Raw genomic sequence first — 13,399 nt, 5'->3', positions numbered from 1 at the left:
GGAAGAAGCATGTTTTTATTTTTCAAAACTGCACTGAAAATGGTTTATCATGCAATAAATTTGCTAATCACCAGTTAGGAAACAGAGTGCCATCACCACCTACCCACAGCGACTTTCTTTGAAAGTTGGTATGTTACAGTTTGGATAGGAAATTATATCCTTTTGAAAATGAACATGACAGAAGACGTTCATTGAATAGCTTAAAACTCCTCAGCAGTCAGCATTCAAATTGTGTAAACAAGAGCGTGCTTAATGGTTCCCAAAGATAGCAACTGCTGACCCTGGCTTTGCTTGGTGAGCACTCCATCCCCGACCCCTTCTCATGAAGATAATCATCATTTTCTTTTGCTGTTTCTCCTTCCACAGTGAAAATGGAAGACTTTCAAATGTAGAGCATAAGGTCATCCTCTGTTTTTTCTCTTCCCTCCAAAATACACTTTTCCTTAGCCCTTTGACCCTTGGCATCTATAAATGTTGATTTCTAATAGATTTGTGTTGATTTCTTTTTTTTTGGGAGAACGTAGATAATCACTTTCTTACCCAGAAGAACAAGAGCTCAGCTTGGTGCTTTTGAGCTTATGCCAGCTAATACCAGGTCCAGCTCTTCCTTGCTACTGGCCTGCTCTCCTGGTTCCAAGGTAGCAGGCATTGTTCTCCCCAGAGAGGACTTGACTGACGGTGCTCACCAGTGATGTTTGCTGAACTCCCTTGCTCCAAATGTCACTCTCTCCATGACTCTGTCATACTTTCTTCTTAGATTTCTTAATACTAAAAAAGCATCCCCCTTATTTGTATGTTTACTGGTGTATGATCTCGTTCTTCTCTAGAAGGTAAGTTCTAGTAGAAGAAGAAACCTTTCCATTTTGATTATCTCTGTCTTACCCGTGTCTACAAGAGCATCTGACACAGTTACTTTTGAGATGTATTGAATGAATCCACGACCGAATGCATGAATGAACATTTTGCTTTTTCATTCCTACCTCACAAAGCAAATCATTCTTATACCACAATTTAGCTCACCTGCCACCCCTCAGACATACAGGTGTCTAGAGGTAATGCAGCTTTTGGCATAAAATTTAGGAAGAGGTATTCATTGAAGATTTCCTTTCGATGAGAAGAAAGCAGCCGTGAATTTTGTGATCATCTTTCCTTTATTTACAGGGAATGCATTGTGTGGGAAGCTTATCATTAAGCGTCTTTGCAGTAGAACATCACCAAGTCACCAGTCCTACTGTGCAATATTCCTACAGCATCAAAGAAGACACCCAGTGGCCAGGACACTAGTGTCTCAGAGCAGCCTTTTTCTTTTTAATAGCTATTTTATAATTTGTTTTTGAGTTTCAAGGTACATGTGCAACATGTGCAGGTTTGTTGCATATGTAAGCATGTACCATGATGGTTTGCTGCACCTAACAACCCATCACCTAGGTATTAAGCCCAGCATACCTTAGCTCTTTTCCCTAGTGCTCAGAGCAGACTTTCTCACCAGCTGTGCAACTGTGAGCAACGCACTGACCCTTTGTGGGTCTCAGTTGTCTCACCTGAAAATTCACCACCATAATCCCTACCTCATCTCCTTGCCTGGATTCATTAGAATGAAATGCAAATGGTGTATATGACACTATTTTATAAACTATCAAGAGCCATGCAAATAAAATACTTTGATCAACTGCATATATATATATATATATATATATATATGAGAGAGAGAGAGAGAGAAGAAAAGGGCAAAGATGTGTTAAAAATCAAAGAAAATGTTTTTTTGTGTGATAATGTTTTTGTCCTCCCTGAGCTATAATAAAGAAAAACAAGAATGTCACCACTTTATAGACCAATAAATTGAGGGCTAGGAAAGTTGTGTTGCGCCCACCATCATGTATGGAATTATAAGAGGCCCGTGATCTGTAATTGATTGGTGCAGTAAGTTTATTTCTAGAGTGGTGCAGTAATATCTGATTTTCCTTCAAGAAGAGAACAGGTTTCTGAGTGCAATGCTGTGGCTAGGTCTTGGGCTGAGGTCTTATCAGGCACACTACCAGGATTGGCTTGACATGGTAAAAGAAAGCAAACAGGGTAAGAACGAATCTAGGTCTAGAAAATGAAATCAACAGAAAACCTAAGTTTAAGGACAGAGTTGGACCAGGAATGGCAAATAAAGGCAAAACACTAGCATCTGGGAAAAGACGTCTCTAGGGAAGCAGACAGTATAGGCAGGATCAAAGTCAGAAAGTCCAGAACCTTCTATATCAATAGCTTTGAGATGCCAAAATATGAGGACTGAGGCTACAAAGGGATCTATATTTAATAAGTGGCACAGGCTGATCCAAAGATACAGAAGCGTCTGTACAAATTATACTTCACCATAGGTTCTTCCATGAAGAAAGGGAGTCTAATACAACTACAGAAAGGGAAGAATCAAAAACTAACTCTCTAACCCAATGTCTTCACCCATATTAAGACTTTGCCAGAATGGATGTACTATCTATGGGTACAACTTCAAAGAGACAAATCATTTGGGGAAACATTTTAAAGAAAGTTGTAAAGTTTCTGTGCTGTAGGACTTTGAGTTTTAATGCTCTTTGAGTTTTGAAAAATAGTTCACAATGGATTCCAAGCAGAGTATGTGGTATTTCCTAAATGCAATTCAATAAGGAATGTATATTTTTAGAGTATTTTTATGGAGTAGTGTTCTACAGCATATAATTTGTGTACGTTGCTGTAGCTAACCTGTTACATTGATTTAGGCAACTGTTCTGTATACAGCAAATGAACTAACACTGTATTTTTTTTTTCTTTTTAACTAATTTTGTCATTACCATCACCAGGCTGTAGATCATTTAACCCTTTGTATCATTGTTTCACTATGAAATGCAGGTAGTTTCACAGTGAAAGCAAAAGCAGGGTAGTGAGTGAATCATGCCTTGAACACAACGCAGATGTGTTTATCTACTTAGGGTTATTTCTGTTTCCTGTTCCCATTTATACCCAGGGCAGACTTCACTGGTGCAATGATAGAAACTTGGTTAGAATGTGCTATAAATTCTTTTGAATTTATAGAATCAAAGAGGCTTTCTACTCATTAAAGTTCTCACTATAGCATTTTTTCTTAAGTCTGTTTTCAGATTTAGGATCTGGGGTGAATGAAGTTTGCTGACAGTCTATCATTTAGAGGTAGTTAAGCTGCCTTACTGGATGTCAAGTTCAGTCTTCTCTTAGCTTCCATTTTGATTCTCCTCCTACAAAATTATTGCTTTGAACACAGGGAGCTGGCCTTTTCCTTCTTTCCTGTCCCAGTGAAGGAAGATGGAATTAATCCTGTTACATGAAATTACAACTACAAGTTCAAAGATCCTAATTCAAAATGTCTCTGTCTTGATTATGGGATAGTCTTTCAGTGGTTTCTTACTGCAGTTTTGTTTTTTGTTTTTTGTTTTTTTTAATTTGTAAAATGGTACTAATGCTTCTTACCTACAACATGGACAAAGTGAAAATAAATGATCAAAATGTATGCTTTAATTTAAAATTACCTTCAAGTATTCTGCCAAACCAATGGAGGCTTCAGATTGATGTTTTACCCAGGCCAGTCATCATTAGAAATAACAGAATGCTATATAAGTGTATGTAAGAGAAGTGGACCCAGGAGCCTGATTGACTGGGTCCATGCTATGCCCTCGTGAGATTTTACACATGCCATTAACCTCTCTGTGCCTCAGTTTTCTTATAAAATGAGGTTTTTATTTATAAAACTTATAAAATAATTCTTAACTCTCAAGGTTATCATAAGGTGTAAAGATAATCTATGTAATTGTTTTTACATGATTAGTAATACTCATTAGGAACACTTAAGCACTGAATAATATTAGCTATTATCATTATCATTTTTTTACTGATAAATTTCACCTCCTATTTGTTCTACTAGAAGTTTGTGAAATCAAAACATGTAGAAATATGTAAGTAGCCCCTAGAGCATGAAAACATTCGTGCTGTTGTTAATACTAAGCAGAGAACACAGATACACAGGTGTAACACGGTGTCTGCTCTCACCTAAGTTTCTACGGACTCGATATGTGAATTCATTAATTCAGCCCCTAATTTTGAATGCTATATGAGCCTATAGAATTTCATGTGACTATGCCCTATCATTTTTTTATTTTCTTTTTTTCCACAATGGGCAACAAATCAGGACAAATGTAGTAGGTGTCTGAAATAATTTACGTAAATGTGTGTAATCTGTTAAGACAAATGTACGAGAAACATATCTCTTCTTTTTTTCCACATGGAAGGACCACCATCAAGTCCTACTTCTTTCCAGTTGGAAGGGCTCGCAGACTGCTAGCTTTGCAGGCTCAGCTTGACATCTCCACTTCCAGGCCAGCTAGTAGTCACTGACTATAAATGTAATAAGGGGAAGAGGTGGAGCTTGGAGGAAGGGGCCTGTGTGCACAGTGAGAAGGAAGAGACAGGCAGAGGGAAGCAAAGAGAATAATGAGCCATGATACCTTTGGCATTGAAGCACCTGCTAAAGGCATAGGGCAGGTGCAGCTGATGGCTCTTCTTCCAGAGGCAGGATGTGTCATTTCCCCTGCTCTGAATCCAAGCAGCCTCCAAATAGCCAATAAACTAGGGAGTCCCCTGTGTGCCCCTAAGGCCCTGCAGGATTCTGTACGTCGTGGAAGGTCAGAAGGCAAGATTTTATTCTGAAGCAATCAACCAGGAAAGTTAAACATCTCTGATCATGTAAAAGGGGGGATCTATGTGCTTACTGCCAACTGCCTAAGTTGGTGTACCTCAAGTGGACTAGATGTGGAAAAAGAGAGACAGCCTTCAGTACAGTTATAATTATAGACATAAAGATATAGAGACAGACATAAATGTATTATCTATCTATCTATCTTAGTTTGCCTGCCTGCCTGTTCATCCACTCATCCATCCATCCGTCCATCCATCCATCCATCCATCCATCCTTCCATCCATCCATCTTTCATCTCTGTGAAGCAAAGATCTTTTTAGTCTCCAGTGCTGCTCATCACAAAGAGCTACCTTGGCCTAACCTATCCACCCTGAACCCTCACTTCCTTTCCAGTCAGCTTTGGATCTTTAAGAATGAGTGTGTTTTCTCGGCCTTGGTTTTCGCCTATTCAGTGAATGCTGGTGGAAGGGCTGGCATGACAACCCCTTGAGGCTGAGTCTTGTTGATTAGGGGATGGATTCTGAGCAAGCAGCTGTACTTGCACGCCCCCCTCAGTGACCCTTGCCAGTCTCCCTCACCCATGACCTGGAGGAACTGTCTTCTGGGGAAGCAAGGTCAGGCTCTGTGTCCATCAGGCTGTGCTTCTACGAGTTGTGTGATGGAGCATTTTCTGATGTTGACATCCATGCCGGGTGAGCTGGATGGAGGCTGGTTTCTAGTTTCACACTGAGCTGTCATCCAAAAGGCCTGCTGCTTATCCTGCTTTCACAGTCCTCGAGGCCCTGCTGACATTCTCAGCTTGCTTCTCTGGCCGCAGCCATAACTCAGAAACCTGGGCAACTTTGTTCAGGCTAACGCCTGGAACATTTTCTGAACCAAAATGTAGGTATATGAGTATTTCTTTTCTAATGTATAATTTTCCCAAAGTTTTCCTGTTGTAACACGTATTTCTTTCCCTGCCCCTTGTACTCATTTTGATGTTAAAATAAAACATAATAATTAAATGGACTGGAACACTTTAAATGATTTGATTGACAGGCACAATGACTGTGTTTAAGAAGCAACTGGGAAAACTTTACTTTCTCTTTATATTGTACTCATCCAGCTCAGTTTTGCAGGCTCAGTCATGTGGGTTTCTATAGCGGCAGATAGTCCAAATAATTCCACTCTAAGGCAAATAACACCACAGGACATGATCATACCACTGACATTTGAAGCTAAAATGCAAGTGTTGGTGGTCTTTTGCGTACCTAGATGTTTTCCAAATATTGATTGTTTTATGAGACTCTTTTGCCCTAAATAAATACTTTTTAATGTAGTGATTTCTGAATTGATTCATCTAGTCAGAAGTTGTGAAAATATCAATTCCCTAAGTTATCTTGAGGGTTCATGGGGGCAAAATAATACCATATTTGAAATTAGGATTATCCTTAAAAATCTATGCAATATAGTGACTTTTAACAACAAAGTATTAATTTGAAAATAATGTCGGCCAGGTAGGGTGGCTCATGCCTGTAATCCCAGCACTTTGGGAGGCCGAAGTGGGAGGATCACGAGGTCAGGAGTTCAAGACCAGCCTGGTCAATATAGTGAAACTCCATCTCTACCAAAAATACAAAATGAGCCGGGTGTGGTGGCACGCACCTGTAGTCACAGGTACTAGGGAGGCTGAGGCAGGAGAATCACTTGAACCCAAGAACCAGAAGTTGCAGTGAGCTGAGATCACACCATTGCACTCCAGTTTGGGAGACAGAGCAAGATTCCATCTCAACAAAAAAAAAGAAAGGAAATCTAATAGAGAATTTTCCTTAGTTCCATGAGCGTCTTCTCAGTCACCGGAGACCAATTACACCCTTGCCTTCAGTGCCTCTGGCAGAATGATCAGGGATATAAGGCCTTTTCTGCCCAGTTGTACCAATGTCATCCTTCCTAAAGCTTCCCCCATTCCAGCCTCACCACCTTGCAGCAGGAGAGTCCTGGAAGCCCCACCCCCAGGGATCTTTGTGAATCCCTGGGCTGTAAATCCCACAAAATAATTGTGATCTTTTTAGCCTCTTTTTCCTGTCCTTTATTAGCTCCAAATCCAATCAGAACCCCTTTCATCCATTATTCAGACCTCTACGAGACAATCTCTCTCTCACAGTTACTTGTCAATTACCCATTAAAAATATGAACTTTACGATTTTGAGACTTTACATGCATAGTCTGCTTACCACAAAAGCCTTATTGCAGAGATGGGGACAGGGATGTGTGTATGGTTTGACCCTCCCTGCAAAATGCCGCAGCCTGTCACTTATTACAGGGATTAGCATTTTGTGTGGTGTGAATCAGTTGCGTTGGTTTATTTACTAAAAGGTCTTTGACTTAAATAGTCATGTGTAAATATACTTTTTCACATGTACTTGAAATGCACTGTTTCATGAGATAGAATATGCTATTAGGACTGTCACCTTTTTGCAGATGATGAAACTGAAGCAGAGAATTAGTGACTTTTCCAAATTATGTCGAAAGTTACTGCCTGAGTCAAAATTAGAGTCCAAGAACAATCTACACTTTTATTACGACTTTTGAAAAATTATAATCTAGAAGAGCAAAGTGGCTCAGCAATATCTGGATGCCATCTTTGCTGCTTACTTTGGTAAGTAGAAGGCATACCAAAAGCAAATAATTAAAAGATGTTTCTTCCTGGGTATAGTAGAAAAACTGAACAACAATTGTATATCCATTGCTGTACTGTAAATTCATAATCTCATTTAGTCCTCTCGTTATAAGTAAAGGGAATATTTTCCTCTAATTTATGAATACAGTAAGTTCAGAGTGGTTAAGAAGTTGCCAAAGGTCACACAGAAAGTTAGTTGTGGATGAAGCTGGAATATCCAGTTAGCCTATCTTTTGCTCTACTCTGTTGCTACCGAATATAGAGACACAAAACTCTTAAGTGTAGTTCAATAGGCTATGTGATGGTCTCACCTCTTCCACTCATTCTGTTCCAATATGAATTATGACCTGTCTTTATCACTGATAGGCTCCCCCAAGGTGTAAAAAGAGACATTCATCACAAGGCACACTGGATGAAAAAGTAGATGTTCAAGCCTATGAATAACACCCTTCTGAATAACACATCCGAGATTATGCCGTACAAATCAGAAAACATCATGGATATGCTCTTTATATTTCATTTGTTATATTTTTTAAATTTCTGCTCCTTTAAAATGTATTTAGATGTCATTAATGTAAAATACAAAGTGTCAAAACTCTGCCACCCATTCTGCCCTCAAGTCACTCAGTTTTCCTTTCTAGAGGGAACCAGTGCCACCAGATTATTGTGTATTATTCCAGAGATATTGTATGTGTATGCAAGCGGCAATGTGTAAATTTAGTGTTTCATAGCCCTGGCGGCTTGCTTGGAGATCATTCCATAACGATGCATGAATGAGCCGCCGCATTCATTTTAGCATCTGCTTTGTGTTACACTGTTTCCCTCTACCTTGATTTACTGAACCAGATCTCTTTTGATAGGCATTTAAGTTGTTTCAAGTAATTTGCTATATCAAAATATGTGGCAGTGAACATTTTTATACATACTTCTTTGCACACACATGTCAGTGTGCATGATAAATTTCTAAAAGTGAAATTGCTGGGTTATAGAGCATGTATTTTAAATTTTTAAATAGATCTTGCTAAAACTATCTACCCCACCCCCAACATGAAGTGATGGCAAATGTTTTGACTTTGATCATCTAAAAGATGGAAAATGATATCTCATTGTGATTTTAATTTTTATTTAATATGAGGGAGATAAAACATTTTTAAAACGTTATGTATTTAAATATAAAATATTCTTTTATATTTCTTTTTTTCTGTTAGCTCTGATTATATCCTTTGTACATTTTTCTACAGCCTTGATGGTCTTTTTCTTACTGGTTTGTAGGAATATTTTCTGTATTAATTGAATTATTGCTCTGCCAAATGCATCTCAAATGCTTTTCCCAGTTTGTAGTTCGGCTTTCCCTTTGCTGTTTATGTTGTGTAATCTTCAGAGACATTATCACTAATCCTCAGAAGTTATGTTTTATCATTCTCATGTATGGGTGGGGAAATTGCAGATCAGAAAGGGTGAATGGCTTTCTCAATATCACCCAGATAACAAATGAGGGAGGAAGAGCACAGATCTATCTGACTCAAAAGTCAACATTCTTTCCAACATACCACATCACCTCTCTAGAGGACAATCTCCTTTTCACTGTATGATGAGGCTGGGCAAATCCTCCAGGTCCATATGTACTTAAATGGTGTGAATTGTGTGGTTTAGCAGCCCTCACTGATTAAATGAGCGGCAGATTTCCATTTCATTTGCAGAACAGCGGCACATGTAAGTTCAGAGCCCCAGTATGTGTTCACTTGGCCACTTTTCCAAACAAGTCCTCATTTCCAGCTTTTGCACGGCTGGATCGTTTTCCCCTGTCCCCATCATTTTTGATGCCCCTCCATCTAAGTTCTTTTCGTCCAGAAATCTTCCCTACTTGCACCAAAAGAAGCAAGTCTTTGTTCTTCCTCCACTGTGGCACTAGTTGTATTATGCCTGGGGTTAGGCCATTCTATTCCAACTAGCCCCTAGATACTAGAGGGGGAGATTATGTCATGGCCATCACTGTATCCCCATCACTTGGACCAAAGCCTGGCAGATCATGGGCACTCATTGCATCCTTGGAAAATGAATGAAACATATCACATGAAGGCTAAATGCTGGGTCCTGAGATAGAAGATGCTGGGTTTCAATCCAGCTCCCTCATTTACCAGGAAGGTGCATACACCACGTTACTTAAGTTGGCTAAACTTCACACTCTTCATTGGCAATATGATTTTTTAAAATATACTACTTGGCCAGGTGCAGTGACTCACTCCTGTAATCCCAGCACTTTGGGAGGCCAAGACAGGCGAATCATGAGGTCAAGAGTTCAAGACCATCCTCACTAACACAGTGAAACTCCATTTCTACTAAAAATACAAATAAATAGCCAGGCATGGTGGCGGGGGCACCTGTAATTCCAGCTACTTGGGAGGCTGAGGCAGGAGAATCACTTGAACCTGGGAGGCAGAGGTTGCAGTTTGCAGAGATAGCGCCACTGCACTCCAGCCTGGGCAACAGAGCGAGACTCTGTCTCAAAAAAAACAAAACAAAAAAAACCACCACCAAAAATCCTAACTGCCTCATAGGCTGAGCGTAAGAAATATATTACAAAATCCTTGCTATATACCTGTGATTGTAATGAGTTAAATGATTATTTCTTTAGCCTGAAAGATCTCAAGAATGAGAGTCAGAGGATCAAAGCTCTAATCGCAACTTTGCCCCAAATTAGCTTTAAGATTTCACTTCTCAGGACCTTCTTTGCAACATGGGGACTGTTCAACTTGCTGATGAAAATTCTCAAGTCTGTGAATTCACTGCAGTGTGGCTCCACATACGCTGAGCTCTGTCTGCTCTGCTTCACTAGTCGGTAGTTTCTAAATGGCTGGAACACATCATATAGCCATAGTCCAAGTTCACCACATAGTAACAATATAAAATCATTGAAATATGTAAGCCTATATGCAAATATTATTGTTAACACAATACATTATTAAAATAATAATTTTAAAATAATATATATTCTATCCTATTTATGTCTGTGATATCCTAATACCCATAGTGATACCATAATGTAGGGAGAATCTGCTTGTTAGTATGCAGATTTCCAGGTTGTCTTTGGGTTGTCATGATTTTGCTGATGTGAAGTATAGGCTCAGAAATCTATGTTTTAAATCAGCACTCCACCTGCTTTTCTGGATTAGCGCAGTTTGAGAACCATTGCTTTGGTAAGAATGTTTCTCTTTGCTTTGGATCCATGGATAATCTCCCCCATCCCCATATTTAGGAACTTTATGGAGAACATGATGCTCTCCTCTATCCAGAGCTTTCTGCATTCCAAGAAAACAGCCAGCAGGAAATTGCAACATTTTACATGATCTATTGCCTCTACAGACCTGGAGTGAAAGGTGCACTTTACAGGATGGGGTGGGTGAACGTGAGAGAGTTGCTCTTCATCCAATCTGAACCGTTAGGATATGTCAAACGAAGCTAATATAAATGTCAGCGTGCAGCATTCGGTTGTGAAATCTGAGTTCGTTGTAATGCAGTTCATTTTCCTTCTTCCAGCTCTGTGGATGCTATCAGTTGATGTGTCTGACAAGCATTTCCTTTCCCAAAATAAAAGCCATCTCAGCAGTTCTGAGTGAGTCTCCCTGCATGTGTGTGCACGTGTGCCTGTGAAACTCACGTCACATTCTCCTTGAGGCTGCAATGAGCAAGTCTCTGTGGGCCTCCCAAAACACCAAGCTGGAAGCCCCGGAGCTGTCTCCAGGAGCCATCACACCAGTTCATAATGACCACTAGAGTATGGAGTTATATAGACATCCAGGGGAGGAATTAATTATGGGGAACATGAAGTCCCTCTAGGAATAGACTGAAGATTTAACACCTCCCAGGTGAATACCATGCCATTAGAGTGAGGAGGCAGCTCTGTTGGCTCAATATAACACAGAGCCTGTTCTACATAACAATAGCCCGTGAGGTGCACCTGATTAAACCAGCTCTGCTCTGGGGATGCCCTTGTCAGCCATGGGTTATCTTTCACTGGAGAGGTGCCAGATTGCAAGGCAGGTCAACCTTTGGCTGATTTTTTTTTTTTTATTTCTCACTTGTTTTATTATTTCTTTTTTCTACGTTATGCTTCTCACCTTACTTTGGTGGTTTTCCAGAAAAAAATATAAACCTCTGAGCCCATCTCAATGGCAAATTACAATGATTCTACATGCTTTTCACAGGACTCAGGGTGTACACTTACCTTGGTTTGTCAAATTCCCATCTAAATATTTTCAAACCATGACAACCAGGAGTGACTGAAGAGAACATCCTTCGAATCTGCCGTATTGCTGTTATTTCTAACCCAGCTGCTTTTATCCAAACAGGTTGATCCCTTCTGTGGGAAGTTAGGGCAATTCCCCAAGGCTTCCTTGCAGTTCAGATCAACCAATTAATGTGCTTTATAATTCTATATCAGAAATGGTGTTGTTAAAATATTTATTCTTATTCCGTGTCTTCCCACACTGATAGACACAGGTAAATGACAGATTAGCCGAGGAAAACAGGGAAAAGGAAGGAGGGAAGGAGGAAGGGAGGAAAGGAAGGAAGGAAGGAGGGAAGGAGGAAGGGAGGGAGGGAAGGCAGAAGGGAAGGAGAGAGGGAGGGAGGGAAAGAAGGAAGGAAGGAAGGAAGGAAGGAAGAACACAGGCAGGCAAAAATGACATAAATCCTACAATATGTAGATTTCAGTAGGATTATTTATGAGACTTGCAAATGATAAAAAAAATTACTTGAGTTGTTATCTGTTAATAAAACTAATAGAAATAATAACTTTTTTTAAAAGCCTCCTGTTGTCAACATGGCTAAATTAAAAGTCCTTGGAAGCAAAATCTGGATAAGTTTGACAACAAACCTAACACTTACCTGTATGACTCTTGTGAAGGCAAAAGTAGTTCTCTATTTGAGAACTGTTGAGGAATTAATCACATATGGGGATGAACACACACATGCACACACAGGCACATTTCTCTCTTTGCCCGATGTTAATTTCCTGCCTCCCTCCTACCAAAATGATCCTTCAGCACCTCCCCAAAATCAAATCATGCTGATTGAAAGGTGATGACAGTCAGGTGGGTGCGGGAGCCCTGTGTGTTATTGATGGTTCATGTCAAGCTGCAGAGCAGCAGATAGAACAAAAAGGGCAAATCACCCTGTTCCCAGACCTCCCACACCCATAGGTGCTGGGGAAGCACACTTCTTTCATTGTTCAATGTGTTTCTAAAAGTGCAGTGCATTCCAACCAGCGAGGATAGGCTTGTGAAGAATTGTTGTGACTCAGTACTTGAGAGAGGGAGAAACATGAGACCTTTTTGTCTTTGGATGTGATGAAGAAGATGGGACTGGGGATGGCGGGTCATGTTTGTGCGTATGTTGTTCCGGGGTTGCAGCTTGGGAGGAATCGTGGTTCTGTTTTACACCATTGCGCTGAAGTTCTACCTTAAGTTTTTGACCGCCCCTCCTGTTCTACCCACTGGCCTCTCTTTCTGCTCTAAATCTACCAATTATTTTCTTTAAGTGTCAGCAGTACACCAGACACAAGGAGATATAACCTTTCCTCAAGTTGATGCTGTTAAACCATTACATACTTGAAACTGAAGTCGTAGTTGTCAATTGCAACTTCAGTCACTAATAACTACTTCAGAAGAGCGAGTGGTGTCTGGGCTCTTAATGCTGTGGCCCAGGGCTCCAGAAATGTCTTTACAGGTCATTTAGATCCATCCATCTGATCTGTAGCAAGATCAGTCAATCTTTCAGCCGAGTGCTTCCCTTTCTCTTCCCCTCACTGCCAGGTCCTTTATTTGTTCTCCCAGGGCCATACTGGGGGATGATCTTAGGCAGCCATATCGACCACTTAGCCTGTAAAGACTTTGAGCTTAGGACATCACCACATGCTTAGATCCTGAATTCTGTCACTTGCCTGTGAGGATTTTTTTTGTGTGTGTGTGTGTCTTTTTTCCTCTTCTGCAGTTTTATTGGGCTCTTATTTTTTTTTCCTTCCTTTTTTTTTTTTATTTTTGAGGTGGAGT

The sequence above is a fragment of the Aotus nancymaae genome, unplaced genomic scaffold (assembly GCF_030222135.1).
Source record: "Aotus nancymaae isolate 86718 unplaced genomic scaffold, 86718_ANA_hifiasm-v0.15.2.pri h1tg000014l, whole genome shotgun sequence".
Classification (NCBI taxonomy): Eukaryota; Metazoa; Chordata; class Mammalia; order Primates; family Aotidae; genus Aotus; species Aotus nancymaae.
This window is presented reverse-complemented; position numbering follows the sequence as displayed.